Source organism: Leptodactylus fuscus, chromosome 1, assembly GCF_031893055.1.
Source record: "Leptodactylus fuscus isolate aLepFus1 chromosome 1, aLepFus1.hap2, whole genome shotgun sequence".
Taxonomy (NCBI): Eukaryota; Metazoa; Chordata; class Amphibia; order Anura; family Leptodactylidae; genus Leptodactylus; species Leptodactylus fuscus.
In genome coordinates this window covers 44,272,867-44,290,280 of record NC_134265.1, presented here as the reverse complement: position 1 = coordinate 44,290,280, position 17,414 = coordinate 44,272,867, and the positions used below count along the sequence as shown (strand labels likewise).

Sequence of the window (17,414 nt, the reverse complement as noted above, 5' to 3'; positions counted from 1 at the left end):
ACCCTTTGCTTGATTTTATTTTACTTGCTTCTTCTTGTATCACTATTATTTACATGCAGTGACTCTGTGGATGAACTAAGTTCCCCATGATTCATCTGTCTCTGTACCCTTCCCTTCTCCACTCTCCTCTGCAATAAAATCACAGGTCATAAATCACTTCCACGGGATCATGTGGTGCTGTGATGCTTCCTTTGCTGGCTGAACTGCTCAAAGGGAAGGGTAATGAGAGAAATGTCACAGCTAAGACCATTGACCTGAAGATAAATTCGATAAACGGTGCCGAATTTAAACAGGATATATATTAGGATGTATTTTATATTGATGCATCCTGTTATTCGGCCCACGTGCATGTTTTTTTTGTTTTGTTTTGTTTTTAAACTGGATAATCACTTTGAATCCTAATTTCTATGTATGATTATGGGAGCGGCCATCTTGCCTGAGCTTCTCCACTGCTCTGTTAACAGCATTTAGTGATATGCTTTAAAGTAGTCACATGGCTATAGGAAGCATTAGACTGGAGCTGAGTCTTTGAGGTCTATGTCTTCTAGACATGCTGTGTGCAGGGAGGGGGAATAAATAAGCCCTGACATCATCTATTATCAGGCGTGAAAGCAATACCGTGTCAGTACTGTTATTTATAGAGACATTATCTTCAATTGTAATCCTGCCTTGTCTTTGGTAGAAGTGAGGTGACTGCTACAAAGAAAATTCCTACAGAAATAGTGGCATAGTGGCCAGAGTGAAAACTGCAGGATTTTCTATTTTTCCAAATTGTAGAGACAAAATAAAATAAAATAAAAAACTACAAAAAATTTACAATAATACGTTTAACATGAAACCTTGCTATCCTTTAAGCTATGATATATAGATATGCAGAGAACATTAAAGGGATTGTCCACTTTCAGACCAATATTGAGAGACAAATGTTATGGTTTGCATAATAAAAAGTTGTACAATTCTTCAATATATTTTCTGTCTTATTTACTCAGGGTTTTCTAGATCTCTGCTTACTGTCATTCATTCTGCTTACTTCCAGTAGATAAAAATCAGTCCATGGTCATGTGACATACAGTTCATGATCATGTGATATACAGTCCATAGTCATGTGATATACAGTCCATGATCATGTGATATACAGTCCATAGTCATGTGATATACAGTCCATGGTCATGTGATATACAGTCCATGATCATTTGATATACAGTCCATAGTCATGTGATATACAGTCCATGGTCATGTGATATACAGTCCATGATCATGTGATATACAGTCCATAGTCATGTGATATACAGTACATGCTCATGTGATATACAGTCTATGGTCATGTGATGTACAGTCTATGGTCATGTGATATACAGTACATGCTCATGTGATATACAGTCTATGGTCATGTGATGTACAGTCTATGGTCATGTGATATACAGTACATGCTCATGTGATATACAGTACATGGTCATGTAGTATACAGTCTATGGTCATGTGATATACAGTCTATAGTCATGTGATATACAGTCTATAGTCATGTGATATACAGTCCATGATCATGTGATATACAGTCCATAGTCATGTGATATACAGTACATACCCATGTGATATACAGTCTACGGTCATGTGATATACAGTCTATAGTCATGTGATATACAGTACATTCTCATGTGATATACAGTCCATGGTCATGTGATATACAGTCCATGGTCATGTGATATACAGTCTATAGTCATGTGATATACAGTACATTCTCATGTGATATACAGTCTATGCTCATGTGATATACAGTCCATGGTCATGTGATATACAGTCCATGGTCATGTGATATACAGTCTATAGTCATGTGATATACAGTACATTCTCATGTGATATACAGTCTATGCTCATGTGATATACAGTACATGGTAATGTGATATACAGTCAATGGTCATGTGATATACAGTCCATGGTCATGTAATGGACACACTGGTGCACATATTATTCTAGTCACAGAACAGTAATCAGACATCTGCCTGGTAACGAGCAGTGCACCTGTGTGTCCATCACATGACCATGGACTGTATATCACATGACCATGGACTATATATGAATGAATGAATGACAGCAAGCAGAGATTGAGAAAACTATAAGGAATTGATACAGCAAATGTATTGGAAAATTGTACAACTTTTCATTCTTTTCAAACTGTAACGTTTGTCTCTTAATATTGGTCTGAAATTGGACATTCCCTTTAAATGGTATAAGCTTTACTATGTACACAGTCCAGTCATATTAATGTGACCACCGCCTACTTTTGACATGAACGTTAAATAACTAATGGCAGAAGGCACGTGTCATCAGCCACCTGGGTGCACTCATCATTGTGGAAGGCACGATGGATCTACACAAGTATGCATCTATCCTTGCGGACCATGTTCACCCCTACATGTGAAATGTTTTTCCTCAGGATCATAGCATCTACCAGCACGACAATGCGACGTGTCATAAAGCTCGTAGTGTACGTGCGTGATTCGAGGAGCACCAGGATGAGTTTACCGCACTCCCTTGGCCAGTAAATTCCCCGGACTTGAAACCAATTGAGAATCTGAGGGACTACCTCGATCGGGTTGTTTGCACCATGGATGCTCAACCACGTAACCTAGCGCAACTGGCCGCGGCACTGGAGTTGGCATGGCTCAACATCCCAGTGACATCATCACAACATCCCCTCTCTTCCTGCACGGGTCGCAGCGGTCCGCTCTGCCAAAGGTGGGTATTCTGGATTTTGACAAGTGGTGACATTAATGTGACTGGACTGTGTGTGTCAACTACAAATTTGTAAGACTTGTAAACGCGTAACAGTTGTAACACTAAAAAAGGTAATGAGATTGTTTACCAATATTTTTTCCACATGAATTTTTGGGCAGGAATTTTTTTCTGTTCTATACTTAGGATAGGCCATTCATATCTGATATGTTGGGAGCCGACAGGCGTCCCTGCATGGTTCAGCTGCTCACGTTCACTTCTGACGCCCGTACTATACACTGTATGGAGTTGGAGGCAGATGGCCAAAAAAAAAATTTTGAAAAAATTATTACCAACCCCTTTAAGGAATCTTTCTAGAAAAGATTTATGTTACTGCTGTTTTACAGTAGCCATAAGTCTGCCGTGGAGCTGTGTAAATTTTTGATCAAGACTATCTAAAAAGTTGCTTCCGTTTAGATGATATAAGAGGCTAAACCTGACCAAATGTCCAAAATTTTATGTAGAAAAATATGAAAAATGGTAAATTCCTCATTTTGCATGGGAGAATCACAAAGCACGCTCCATTTGTATGCAGTACACCATGACATGAAGTGTTCAGCCACTTTTTATTTTCAGTCCTCTTGTTGTGACATGAATGACCTGTTTACTTGGAGTCCCATGACAGATTGCCCCGACCCTATAAATAGTTCCAGAAATATGTGGCTCTAACATAGCAGGCGGCCTCGGCCGGAGCCCTGCGTACAGAAGGCAGAATAATGCCAGATACAGAGGACTTTTTGTGAGCCTCAGATAAGGACGCTGACATTTTCTGGAGCGATTAGGTTTAATGGTTGATGCCGGTCACATTATACAAGTACTTGTTTATCTCTGCCGGGACGTTCTGTAGTAATGGATGGCTGTTACTAAAAATAGTGAGATTGGCAAGTAATTCAATGAAAGATCAGTCTGGTGGTAGATTCGCTGCTCGTGTATGTGTAGCCTGACATGGCCACCCACAGCGGTCATCATAACTGTATTTATTGGGATTATTAGGATTTCCTATAGCATCCCATAATAGCGGGATTAAGGGCAGGCCCACACCTGTGCCTGGTCTCCGGTTTATACAATCCGGCCAGTTTCCGTCTTCTGACCCGCGAAGCTGGACAGAAGACGGAAACCCGGCGGTCAGCTTTCAAACCCATTCACTTGAATGGATTTTCAAAGGTGACCGCCCGTGTGCGTCTTCTGCCTATCTGCGGGGAAACCATTTTTTTTTTTTTTACTCGGACATGCAGGACTTTGTGTCTGGTTAAAAAAAACGGTCTCTCCGCGGACAGGCAGAAGACGTACACGGGTGGTTACGTTTGCAAATCCATTCAAGTGAATGGGTTTGAAAGCTGACCGCCGGGTATTCATCTCCTGTCCAGTTTCGTGGAGCAGAAGACGGAAACCGTCCGCATTGGCTAAACCGGAGACCGGGTGCAAATATGAACCCGCCCTAACCAGTTTATAGGAGTATCCCAGTAATTTACCACTGGATAGGGGATAACTGTTAGACGGGGCTCCAAATGTTGGGACTACTGGCAATAACAAGAAAAGGGGTTCCCAAGTCTGTGAGTTTGGATAGCAGTGGGCACGTTTCGCTCCCTTCATCTTTATGGGACTGCTGAAGAAAAAAAACGAACACTGTACTTGCAGCCATCCCATAGAAGTGAATGGAGTGGCAGTAGACGTACATAAGCACAGGACCTTTCTAGCTAGGTAGACCCAGGACCTTCATGTTTGTGATTGGTGGGGGTCCCTTATCCAGTAGAAAGAGGAACACGTGCTATTACCAAAAAGTTATGTGTGGGAAAACCGGGGCAGCAGCACATTAAAGTTTTCCAGCAGCGCTTTTCACTGAAAGTCTGCAGAGGTTTCCTCTGCAGACCTTTTTCTTCAGTTACTGTATATACTCGAGTATAAGCCGAATTTTTCAGCACAGTTTTTGTGCTGAAAAAGCCCCCCTCAGCTTATACTCGAGTCAGCAAAAAAGAAAAAAGGGTTGTTTTTTTTAGGAGGGGGGGGGGGGGGTCTATGACCAGCCGCAATATCAATGTATAGAATCTCCCATATAATAGTGGGGAAAAAAAGAAGCTTTAAAAAAAATTAAAAATAAAAGTTGTAAATCCCTCCTTTCCCTACAATACATACAAAAGTAGAAAATGACTGTGAAACACAAACACATTAGGTATCCCTGTGTCTGACAGTGTCCTGTCTACTGAATATAGGGGATCTGCAGTGCTCCTGTTCCATCGGGAAGGGGTTAATAGCAGCACTGCAGATACCCTATATTCCGCGAGACTGAGTTCCAAGTGGGGGGAAAAAAAAAAAAAAAACAGTCCTCAAGCTCAGGGAAGGGGCAGAAAGACAACCAAAACACCCCCTCCCCTTCCCCAGCATCACCCAAAAACTCCAACCATTTTAATTTTTGAAATTTTCCAGTAGCTGCTGCATTTCCCCCCTCTCGGCTTATACTCGAGTCAATAAGTTTTCCCAATAATAATTTTTTTGTGGTAAAATTAGGGGGGGTCGGCTTATACTCGAGTATATACGGTATACCAATAGGGAAACCACCAGCATTTCCGTAGGTAAAATTGACATTCTCCTATTGCGGTTATTTTTTGCGCTTATTTTTTCCACACTGTGTGGATGGGATTCACTAGAATATTTTACAGTGACTGTAAAACGTTGCATTTTTTTATCACAGCATTCACATCACGGGCAAACCGCGATGTTTACACCAGGTGGGCCCCGGCCTGAAGGGGTTTTCCAGGGTGATTTCATTTACTTACATTTATCACAGTTTTTTTTAATGTCAGACTTGGGGGTTTCAGCTGATTTCGATCATGTTACCCGGGGTTGAAACCAGTCAGGAACCCCCAGGTCCAACATCAAGAAAACCCAGGTACGTGTTAAGTAAAATAAATCCCCTTGTACAAACCCTTTAATTCCTGTGTAAATGGCAGCCTAAACTTTGACAGTCAGCTTCATAGAAGTGATTTTCCCTTTGTCCTGTACCCTTCCGCCAAAGAAAACCGGTCTGATAACATTATATGTGTAAATACAATAACCAAACATAATGGAGGCAGATTTATGAAAACTGCAGTCTTATGTTATATAGCGCCATATGTTATATAGTGGTTATGTGTGGTATTGCAGCTCTTCACGTTCATTTGAATAGCACTGAGCTGCGGCATGGTCATGTGATGTCTTTGCCTGAGCGAAGGAAGTGGTGGGTGTCTGAGCTCCATGGCCTGGAGGGTTCACTATTAAAAAGTCTAGAGAAAATCTTTAAAACTCTACAATTTTTTGAAATACTTATATTTGCAAAAAAATGTAATTTAATGATGTATAACTTTTAAATATGGTTATGTTTGTGGGAAACCATTACCTTTGTCCTTTTAGAGATGATACATTACACACACTGGTTTGCAAACAAAAAGTTTCCAAGGCTTAAACCCAAAATTCTCCTATGGTGGTGAAGCAGTTAATATGGGAGCACCAGATAAGTGTTTGTTTTATTTTGGTTTTATTTTCTTCTATTCTGGGAAGGATGAGAATTGTTTCTAAGCCTTGTAAATACTTTTCGGAATGTGTGTTATGTCTATGAGGTAGAAATCAGAAGTCTCACATCAGCGAGCCTGGGAACAAGTTGTTTAGCTGATAGACATCAGTGTTCCTTGTAGGAGATCTCTGCGCTGCTCCCAAATGTCATTGTCAGAGATTATGTATTCAGCCATTAGAAGTCTTATATTATAAACGTCTAGGTTCGTACTAGCGCCGACTGTGCGACATTCGGGTTCCAGACCGCTAAGACACCAATTACACTTCCCAGCATTCCCTGTAATGGGGTCCATTGGGTGCTGTTTTAAAAACCGAAAGCGGTTTCGGTGACAGGGTCTCCAATATAGAATCTGACGCAGATGAGAACCCAGTCTTATATATAGTCTTATATATTATATTTATTAAAAAAAGCACAAATAAGAAAAACGGGATACAGGTGAAAAATAAAATGTATGCAAATTAGATTAAAATTCCTTTTAAGGACCGTGGAGTCAGTTGGCCAAACCACCAAATCGAACTCTAAGGGCTAGTTCACACGTGGGCAAAGGGGAGGTTTTTGACAGCGGAATTCGCTTCAAAAACCTCTCCTTTAACATGGTGGTCTATGTAAACCACTAGCTTTTTTTTTCCTCCTAGCGTTTTCCGCCTGAAGAAGCGACATGACCTTTCTTCAGGCGGAAAACGCCTGAAGAATTGCATAGAAGTGAATGGGAGGCGAAAACCGCGCGGTAAAAAACCGCGCAGTTTTTTGCACAGAAAACCGCGCGGTTTTTTGCAAAAAACCGCGCGGTTTTCGCCTGCAGTTTCTATAGCACATATAGGAAAAAAAAAACCTAGCGAAAACCGCTAGCGAAAACCGCGTCAAAAACCTCGTCAAAAACCGCGTGGAATGCAAAAAACAGCGTCAAAAAAACTCCCCAAGGTTTTTTACCTCGCACAAATAAGCTAGGCGGTTTTCACGTGTGAACTGACTCTTATTTTCCCACTGCCTGACTACGACTACAATTCCAAACCCTTCATAAACGGCTGACAGCCACGATCAGTCAGAAGTAACACTCCTCTAATTCACAAAAAACATAGTATATTTTTTTACTTGCTGTACTTTTGTGCCACTTACTGGCTGAAAGTAGCCAATGACCACTAGGATGGACTTAGTGGTCATTTCCTACATGTGGAGAGTAACCAGGAAGTAAAGAGTAACAGGGACCCAGGAAATGTTGTCAGGGGATCAGTGAGGTGTGGAATGCATGTTTTATTAAAGGGATGTAACTTGAGGAGGTGCAGAGTCTGCTGTAACAACCAGGCACTAGACTCTTAGGAGGGCCCATAAGGTGACTCTTCTCAATATGAGAAGACTAGTGCTATCCTACTAATATTACAAATGTGAAAGTTTGTGTGCAGTGGCGTAACTAGGAATGGCGGGGTACCGTGGCAAAATTTTGACATGGCCTCCCCCCCGACCGACACCTACGACCTCGACATACCCCCTCCTACACATTCCTGTGCGCTCTATTATGCCCCATAGTGGCCCCTGCACACAGTATTTTACCCCATAGTGGCCCCTGCACACAGTATTATGTCCCATAGTGGCCCCTGCAGACAGTATTATGTCCCATAGTGGCCCCTGCACACAGTATTATGTGCCTCAGTGGCCCCTCCACACAGTAATATCCCCTATAGTGGCCCCTCCACACAGTATTGTCCCAATAGTGGCCCCTGCACATAGTATTATACCCCATAGTGGCCCCTGCACACAGTATTTTACCCCATAGTGGCCCATGCACACAGTATTATGTCTCATAGTGGCCCCTGCAGACAGTATTATGTCCCGTAGTGGCCCCTGCACACAGTATTATGTCCCTCAGTGGCCCCTCCACACAGTAATATCCCCTATAGTGGCCCCTCCACACAGTATTGTCCCCATAATGGCCCCTGCACATAGTATTATATCCCATAGTGGCCCCTGCACACAGTATTATGTCCCTCAGTGGCCCCTCCACACAGTATTATCCCCCATAGTGGCCCCTCCACACAGTATTACCCCCATAGTGGCCCCTGCACACAGTATTGTACCCCATAGTGGCCCCTGCACACAGTATTATGTCCCACTGTGGACACCCATAAACAATTATTATACTCTGGGGTGTTTTCAGACCCCAGAGTATAATAATTGGAGACCCAGGGGGAGAAAACCATAAAAAAAACCCTCTGTTACTCACCTATCTCCTACGCTGTCGGCCTCCAAAGTAGTCCATCTTCAATGACGTCAGACGTCACATGACCCAGGGTCATGAGATGTCAGACGACTAGGTCGAAGCCTACCCGGATCATGGAGAGGTAAGTAACAGTGTTTTTTATGTTTCTTACCTCTCCCGGGCCGCCGATCATTATACTCGGGGGTCTGAAAAGACCCCCCGAGTATAATGATAGAAGCGGTAGCAGCTGTCACCGGGCCCCTAATGTCCAGGGCCCTGTGGCAGCTGCCTCTGCTGCTACAGCGTTAGTTACGCCACTGTTTGCGTGTTTGAATGTTTGGATGTTTTTTTCCTCAATCACACAAAAACAGCTGAATGGATTTGAATGAAATTCGGCACATGGATAGATTGTAACCTTGATTAAAACATAGACTACTTTTTATCCCAGTAAATGACATGGCTTCACAACTGTTATGAATTTATGTTCACATTCTATATTACACTGCTCTCGGCAGCACCTTATCTCAGGTTCTGATAAAGCCAGGGCTGTTATCTCTCTGTGTAAATACACGCTAACCCTCAGTGGATTGTCCACATGCATTTGCATATTATCTGATTTGCTCCAGGCAGTGTTGACACACTGGATGGGAAAACACCTTTCATCCATATTGGCAGTTTGCCAATTTTAAACATGCCTGGAAAAAGAAAATCTAATTTGTCGCAAAAAACGGCAGCTGTGAACTTAGCCAGAAGTCACAGAGTTCTCCTCAAGCGGTGATGAGGGGGATCATCGACACCAACAACACACTCATTACATGGCGAGCTGCTGAGTTGCTGGAACAATCATGGGTATAGCGCGAAGAACAAGTTCAGCGGCAGGCCAGCTTGAGAGCCGCCAAAATGCTGGAGCAGGTGAACGATCGACGGCAGCAATTTGCTGAATATAGGCGGATCATTGACACCAACAACCCTCAGACGCAGTCGCGGGCAAAGGCTAGTATGTTATAGTTTAGGGGCCTGGTACAGATTTTGCACCCAGGAGCTTTATGCTATGCCTCCGTCTGGTCCTATCCAACATTAAACATTGTAGATACATTAGATACTCTTAGATACATTTCACAAGATGACAATACTGTAAACTGTGGATAAAACAGACATCACTTTGGCAAAAGTTACAGAAACTGAAATAAGCAAATCATGGAGATTGGAGACAGCGACTTGTCTGTTGTCTTTCATGATGATGTTGAGAAGATCCAGTGTGGCATTGAGGTTTATAAATAGACAATAATGTGAAAATCATGAGTTCTTGGCTACATATCCCCTGGAACAAAGCAGTTATTCCTCTATAAAGATATGCAGTGGACAGACAGGCTATATTCGTTCACGCCACATTCATTGCAGAAATTTCTGCGACTCAAAATCTATTCCCATACTCCTAAATTGGGTTGTGTTGGTGACCATGTACATACATTTTTGGAAACCGTATTGTAATGTATGGGACAGTTGCCGAAATTGCTGCAATAAATCCGCCATGTGTCAGTTTATCCATAAAGGCTTCTACTTGTAACAGCCAGGTGGTATGATTGACTTATGGATTTACTTCTATGGACCCCAATATCAGTGTTATCAGATTCATTGACGTATATGGGTTTTACTACAATGTGCATGGAGCATTTATGGCAATACACAGAGGCGTGACTTCCTACTACAGACCTATGGTGGGCAGAGGTATGATATGGCAGAGGTATTCTCCTCTAAAAGCAATGCTCATAGCGGAGATTATCTCCAAGCAGGGTGACTTTACAGTCAGGGGAATACCATGTCTCCTCAAGGAGACTACCTTTGCAGAACACCATTTCAGGTGTGCAGAATCTTACTGGCCTCCAAAGGCACATTACTCCTCCTGATCCACATCAACATCCTCTCAGCTGCTCTGCATTGTTGAGGGACAATAACCCTGAAACAGCTGCCCACATTGGGCTTTATTTCCTTTTTGGAGTAAATAGTCTGGTTTAGTTTTAAGCCCAGGTCATGTCATTAACCTTCTTTAATTTCATGCATTGATCTTTAGGGTGCTGCCTTTCCAAAAGGTGGCGCTAGAGTAAGTTTCCTTTTTACATCAAGAAAAACTTATTTGCACTTAAGTTAACGGTATAAAATTCCTCTTTAGTTATTGAGCCATTTTCCAGTAACATACATTATTCGATATAGTATATATTCTATATGCATTGACCATCATGGGTGATTTAGACTGTGTTTTTAGAGGTCTGTGGCACACAGCACTACAGATGCTCATATTAACCGCGTGACCCGTGTGGTACTTGTGGTTATGGAGATAGCAGTATTGTGCATGTGCACATACAACTCCAGGCTTTTTAATAGTTCTTGACCCTCTCTTATGTTTCCTATTACTAAAACCACATTTAGTACAAAAATTGTGCCTTAGGCTGTTGGATTTGCGTTTCCTGAGTTCTTGTATTTAACATATTTTTAGCATCAACATAGAAATGGGAATGAAGAGCAGAAGACCATCCACGGGATAGACATAATGGTCAGCGTGTAATTAGAAGAAAATTCTCTGATCTACAAACCAAAAATCATGAAAAAAAAGAATTCAGATTTATAACAGTGATGTCCTATGCATAGGGAAGGATATTAATTTCTAACTGTCAGGACCGTCGCAAATCAGCTGTGACCACTTGAGTTGCAGTGCTCACTGGCCATGCTTTTACTAGTGGCGGTTGTGGGTATTGCAGCATTATTGCAGCATTAACGGGATCCTATCATTAAGGGCTCGTTCACATCTGCGTTGTGAACTCCGTTCTGCAGGTTTCCGTTTCCTGCCTAAAACAGAGGCAGGAGACGGAAACCTGCAGGAGTCTTTCTCACCCATTCATTTGAATGGGTGAGAGAGATGTCCGGCCGTGAGCGGCGGTGAGCGTTTTATGCTCTCCGCCGCGAAACCGGGTTTTATAATCCGGACACAGAGTCGGACATGCAGTACTCTGTGTCCGGATAAAAAAAATCCGGTTTCGCGGCGGAGAGCATAAAACGCTCACCGCCGCTCACGGCCGGACCCGGTCTGTGCTTTTCGTCTTCTGGCATGTAGAAGACGGAAAGCACAGAACGGAAAGAAGAACGCTGGTGTGAACCTAGCGTAAAATGCAATTTTTTGTGACTAACACGTAGGAATAACCTTAAGAAAGGCTATTCTTCTCCTACCTTTAGATGTTTTCTCCGTGCCGCCGTTCAGTATAAATCCCGTTTTTCTTCGGTATGCAAATTAGTTCTCTCGCAGCACTGGGGGTGTCCCCGATGCTGCAAGAGAACTCTCCAGCGCTGCCTCCATCTTTGTCAGGAACAGCCTTTTCACACGTCTTCTTCCGGTGCTGGGGGTCAAACTTCTAGGCCTCGGGCAGAGCCGACTGCGCATGCCCACAGGCCACAAGAAAAATGGCCGCTTTTAATATAAAGATAAAGACAAAACGCTTGCAATTCTGCAGCTAAATTTAACAAGCTGCGATTTTCAAAAATCACGACTTTTCTGTATCTCTTTTTTCCCCTGTTTTTCATGATACTGTAAAATGCAGCGGTTTTTTTTCTACTGCATTTCCGCAGCAGCCCCAAACGTTGCCTTTACGCTACCTTTACACAGGGTCTTAGCCTTAAAGTACTTTGTATTAGGTGAAAATAAAATGCAGAAATGAAAATATTTCATCCATGTGTCTGGCGCCGATGAATATTTCCCATCAGCCATCTGCTCATTTTATGATACCACTTGACTCTGCGGCTGCCAGCTCAGAGATTATCTGGCCAGGGCATCATATCCTATCATTCATTCCTTGTAGTCTTCTACAGTCAAGGAAATGATGGAGTTTGTTCTTTTTCCCTTAATATCTATTTTTCCTGAAATATGATGTTTTGATTAAATTTGATATTTCCTGATCTAGGCGAGGTCAAGTGGGCGCCATGCGTTGTATGTAGTGATGGAGAGGCCGTTCCTACTGCACAGAAACTACTTCAGATACTGATGAGACGTGCCGTGTAACATGTGGAAGAGTTTATGATCTCCATGATATTGCATCCAAATTTACTGGTTCTGGACACAGATGTAGCAGAGACAAGTTTGTTGTGTTGTAAAACTGGTAGAGATGAGCGAGTACTGTTTGGATTAGCCGATCCGAACAGCACGCTCCATAGAAATGAATGGAAGCACCTGGTGCTTCCGCTTTGACGGCGGCCGGCCGCTTAACCCCCCGCGTGCCGGCTACGTCCATTCATTTCTATGCGAGCGTGCTGTTCGGATCAGCTGATCCGAACAGTACTCGCTCAGCTCTAAAAACTGGTTTTGATATTCATTACTTGTGGTCTGCTGGTAGACCTAATGTATTAGCTTGGCTCAGGCCCGGTTCACATCTGCGTTTGGGCCACTCCGTTCTCTTATCCGCATGAAATATGAAGAGAGAAGAATCCTGCAAGCAGCACTTTTCCTGTGGAATCCACCTTGGCCTCGCTATAGTCTATGGGGATCTGCGGGTTTCCCAGGTAACTGCTTTTTTTATGCGGATAGGTTTCCATTCGGGGGTCCCCACGTAGACTCCCCAAACAGAAACCTGAACACAGACATGAACCGAATTGTGGTAGAGGCAATGCAATGCCAAAAGGTAAGTAACACATTCAGCACTGCTACATCTATATCCCTGTGCTTAGGTAAAATGCATTAAAGCTACTGCACTGCAAGGATACTGTAATAATTTACATGTAGTCCACAACGGATATCTACTATATACCTTACAACTGTCCTGGATTCAAAGAGAAAAGCCAGAATTTTGGGGTGTTGTCCCAGGCAGCTGGAAGTATGTCAACATATCTGTGTTGGAGTTGAGTTCAGTGGTGAGGCAGGGAGCCGTCCATCCCGCTTCACCATTCAGACCCTGTCTCTCCTGATGGAAGATTGGAGCCAGACAGGGGCGATGTGGCGACTAAATCACTCCAAGCTGCCAACAGCAGAGACCAGAGTGGACTTTGGGGGAACACTTTAAAGCTGTGGTTACTGTAGCGTTCTGTGACCATTCGAGGACTCCGTCCCCCGTTCTGCTTAAAATATGCAGAGAGAATAGTCCTGCAGGTAGGTCTTTTTTGTTCACCAATTTCAGGCGGAAACACGTTGGACCCCATTATAGTCTATAGCAGGGGTAGGCAACCTTCGGCTCTCCAGCTGTTGTAAAACTACAACTCCCAGCATGCATACTTGCTATACTGATCTTGGAGCTCCCATGGAAGTGAATGGAGCATGTTGGGAGTTGTAGTTTCATAGCAGGTGGAGTGCCGAAGGTTGCTGACTCCTGGTCTATAGGGTCCATGGGTTTCCATGGATAACTGCGTTTTAAGCGGATATGGTTTCTGTTCTTCGAGTCCCCAAGCGGACCCTAAGGACGGAAATCCAAATGCTAGTGTGAACCTAACGTAAGGGGTGTATTAGTTTTATTCTTATGTGCATTTTGTTGTGGGAGCTACAGTAAGGGAGCATTATAGTGTGGGGGAGTCCAGTGGACAAAGTGGACAAAGGGACTGGACAAAGGGACTGTATAGGATTCAGCGGGACCTAAAGAGGCATGGGCATGGTTAGAGTCATGGCTTACTATACAGATCAGGATCTCATGACTTCATGGTGGCGATTGTGTTTATATGTCTAGACTGGACTTACAATTCTCTTCTTCTTCCTATATAAAGTTCTGAAGCTGAAACTTTTTCCTAATCAAAGACAGAAGTTTTCTTCTGGGACTATGAGATTCCTGAATATATATTCCAAAAAACTGGAACACATCATGAGTGCTTAGTTTATTTGGACATGTTGATCAGCGGGTGCCATGCCCTTAAATTGAAGATTTCCATTTGTGTGATGCGGGGAGCCGCATCACTCTTGGGTCAAAACCCGCCTGCCACGACGGTCGCGGACGCGGATTCACCCTCCGGAGTCGGCTCAAATGAATGGGCTGACACAGGAGGTTGCTGCCGCCAGGGCCCGCCTGAAGAAAGGGCAGCCCGTTGCCAAAAAAAGTAGCCTGGCCAGGGGCGTAACTACCATAGAGGCAGCGGAGGTGGCTGCCACAGGGCCCGGGCCATTAGGGGGCCCGGTGACAGCCACTACCGCCTGCGGTTTTTTTTTTGGTTTTTTTAAATTGGCGGTTATAGGTCCTATTTACTTGCCGATCCTGGACATAATACTGTGTGCAGGGGCCACTATGGGGACATACTACTGTGTGCAGGGGCCACTATTGGGTATAATACTGTGTGCAGGGGCCACTGTGGGACATAATACTGTGTGCAGGGGCCACTATGGGGGATAATACTGTGTGCAGGGGCCACTAATGGACATAATACTGTGTGCAGGGCTTACTAAGGGACATAATAGAGTGCGGAGGAGGGGGTCAGTCGAGGTCGTCGGTGTCGGTTGGGGGGGCCCATGTCAAAAGTTCGCCACGGGGCCCCGCCATTCCTAGTTACACCACTGAGCCTGGCGTTCTCCATAGACCACCATTGTGAGGGGGCGGATTATGACGTGGATTACGCGCCATAATCCGCCCCCTCTGTGTCCATGTGAGCGGGTCCTAATATGGGTAAAGAAGTTGCAACCTTGGTCGACGTGATGGGAAGCACAAGCAAAATCCCCGCGCCCCGTCCTAGCCTTAGTATTGTGCTCCTAGGCTTCTGTTATTTTCCATCCTTACTCTCATTACTTTTGCTGTTTTTGTTCCGCTACATTTTACCTAAAGTGGGAACAGTAACATATATAATATGGCGTAAATCTGCCATAAGAATTCCCTTGTCCTCAGCGCAGATCCTTCATCGTCATCACTCGCTGCTTTCCCAATGCTTGAGTTGCAACAGCCCAAATTTCTGGACTCTCTCACATGAACACAGATATTTCCTTCCTGCCACCATGATGATGATGAATGAAGAGCAGATAATAGTCACAAAGACAACAAGTCACAGCCATAAGTCCTTTGTAAGGTAAATGTGACACAGCTGGAAATTTAGTATCTCCCCAGGAAGGGAAGGATATTGTCCGGCTGCCTCCGCTATTCTTCATTGCCATACATTTTGTATATGTATAGAAAAATTAACCTAAATAACATATGTGGACTACAACGTCTGATCATTCTCGGATTGGTGACGTCTTTGGTTAGATCTAAACAATATCTAGATATAAAGATGAGTATCTACAGATGTGTCTGACACCACGTGACATAGTATATTAGATAGAGACTATATTATATACCGCCATAATAGCGCGGATACAAATGATAATAAGCGCCTCGTATCTGACCATGAATTGGAAGCGACTAAAGAAAAGAACAAACAGCGCGGCGAGAGGTTAATTCTTTCACATGCGATTTCAATAGAATACAGGCTGGAACATTTTACGTGGCTTAGTGTGAATGTTACAAAATGTTCTTTCATTTGGCTCCAATTAATATTTCAGCTGTCTTTTCTGACATCTCCGTCTCTTTGTATCTGTTACATTGTTTAACACAACATGCAATAAAAATCAAATGCCCATCCCCCTCCTTTATGGAATTGTCTATGGCGGAAACAAGTGAGCGGCAGTAAATCGTACGAACTTCATAGAAATTTCTAAGACGTGTCTTTATCAGATGCCCTATTGTATAAGTGTATGGTGAAAGGTATGTAATATAGTGATTATTGCTAGAAAAAGGAAAACTGTCCCTCTAGCGCCACCTTATGGAAGGTAGCAACCCTATGAGTCAATGGCTGACATGTAAAGAAGTCTTGCAAAATGACTTGTGATAGGAGCCAAGTGTGTAAAATCTCTTCCTAAACGATAAAATATCCATGTGCGGGGGTTGCAGGGTCTTGGGGCTAGTCGGTGTAGAGCAGGGTACTGGTTGGCCATGTCTCTTTGTGGACGACACCATGTAGGCAGTACCTGCAAAGAGAATGGAATTCTGGCTAATCTCTTCAGAAAAAAAAATTCACATCGGAAAAGCGTTTTCAAAAACATTAGCGTTTTTGAAAATCGCAACACGTCAAATACGCCTGTAGAAGCGCTGGAGCTTTCCGTATATGTATAATAAGGACAGAAGGTCCGCAAAGGAAACCTCTGCAAAATGCAATGAAAACGCTGCAGAAAAACCGCACCGCGTTTTTGCCATGTTTTATCAGATGACATAGTGCTGACCTAGCCTGTGGATCCTGAAGATTTAGCAGCAAAAGCTTAGTGCCTGCAGCACCACCACTGGAGAAATGCAGTATTACACAGTGTCCATTAAAACAGTGGGCTGCCCTTGTTATGAAGGGACATGTCAGGTCCTCCAGGGTAAGAGACTCTCTATAGCCACAGAAATCAGGCTAATAGATGTGTGTCTATGGTTTCTGCTCCGGTCTTTGAAAGGATTTGGATAATACGATGACTGGTTTGCACTTACCAGGACAATGATGTAAAATGCAGAACTTCTGACCGTTTTCAGACAACTTTATACCATAGTTCATAACAGTCATACCTTGAGTGTCCAGTAGAGGTCCTCATGTACAGTATATAGCACTAGAATTATGGCAGGGCAGTGGTCTGCAGCCTGATGTTTTCCAGCTGTTCTTAAAGCTACCTGCAATGGGAGTCCATGCTGGGACTTGTAGCTTCATTCATGCAGGACTGTCACGTATTGTACTGGGGTGAACAAACATCCCCAGACACAAAGAATCTAAAAATGTAAAGTAAATTCCTTTAAGGTGACATAAACTACCTGTCGCGGGTGCCGTGCCCAGTGGGTCAAACACTGACCTACATATTAAAGGTGCAGTAACCCTGGATAACATCTTTAAAGGGAATGTGTCACCAGATGGCCTATTTTTAAACCAGGTTTATATATATATTTTTAT

At 43.4% G+C, this 17,414-nt stretch overlaps 1 protein-coding gene across 7 annotated transcripts in view; it reads left to right on the top strand.

The window, feature by feature from the left end:
* PDE4D (phosphodiesterase 4D) overlaps positions 1-17,414 on the top strand; it is a 919,557-nt gene that overhangs the window by 715,074 nt on the left and 187,069 nt on the right. The window lies entirely within an intron of this gene.